Below are 941 nucleotides of genomic sequence, written 5' to 3' on the forward strand. Positions count from 1 at the left end.
ATACACATATATAAAAGGGAACTGGTATTCAGGGAAGCTAAGAAACCTGCCCAGTGTCACACAGCTAGTAAGTGGCAGGAGTGGGATTTGGAGCCCCACAGTCTGACACCAATGCCCACACTCAATCATTAAAGAATACTGAGTCCCACTAACTTACAATGGGTCTTTTGTTTCCTCATCTATTCCATGAGATCATGACACAGTCCTCAGTGAGCCGCAGTTCTCTCTCTGACCTTACTTGGAGCAAGAGAAGGTAGTGTGTGTGTGTGTTTTATCCACTTCTATTTTTTTGGGGGGAGGGGGGGTCATGCCTAGCTTTGAGGAAACAACTGATGGAAACAACCTCAAAGGGAAAGAAAATTTGTGATAAGCACCTGCTCAGTAGCAGATTCACTGAATGCTCATACCCCAGAAACCCACGAGGCTACTCCCTCACTCTTCCAGGTTCCTGCTGGGAGTTCACTTCACAATGACCTTCCCCTGCATCTCCCCCATAGCGCTCATTGCCCACTGCCACGGCTGCCCTCTCTCTTTTACTGATTTATTGCCTCTTCACCCATCTCCCACTCTGGAATATGAGCCCCAGGAGCACAGCAGCTTTGGTCCATTGTGTTCACTTTTGTTACCCAGTGCTAAGAACACCGAAGGCACTCCAAATACACTTACTCAATGCATGAACAGATTCTCACATCACTGTGAGGCATGCATTATTAATACCTCAGTCTACAGATGAGGAAATCGAGGCTCAATGAGGGTAGGCGGTTCGCCCAAGGCCTCACAGTCCTGTGTGCTCCCGCTACATTGGCCTTCTGCTCCGCCAAACGCGCCCAGGCCACGATGCTTTCTGGGTCAGCTCCTGCCCCCACTCGGTTCCCCCTCTCCCTGTGCCTCACTCAATCCTACCCATCTTTCCGGTCTCAGCTTGCTCAGAGGCTGCCCCC

General features: G+C 50.4%; 1 protein-coding gene across 2 annotated transcripts in view; it reads right to left on the minus strand.

The window, feature by feature from the left end:
- The window catches only part of LHX6 (LIM homeobox 6), a 22,892-nt gene that overhangs the window by 6,959 nt on the left and 14,992 nt on the right, over nt 1-941 (minus strand). The window lies entirely within an intron of this gene.

The sequence above is a fragment of the Galeopterus variegatus genome, unplaced genomic scaffold, assembly GCF_000696425.1.
Source record: "Galeopterus variegatus unplaced genomic scaffold, G_variegatus-3.0.2 Scaffold747, whole genome shotgun sequence".
NCBI lineage: Eukaryota > Metazoa > Chordata > Mammalia > Dermoptera > Cynocephalidae > Galeopterus > Galeopterus variegatus.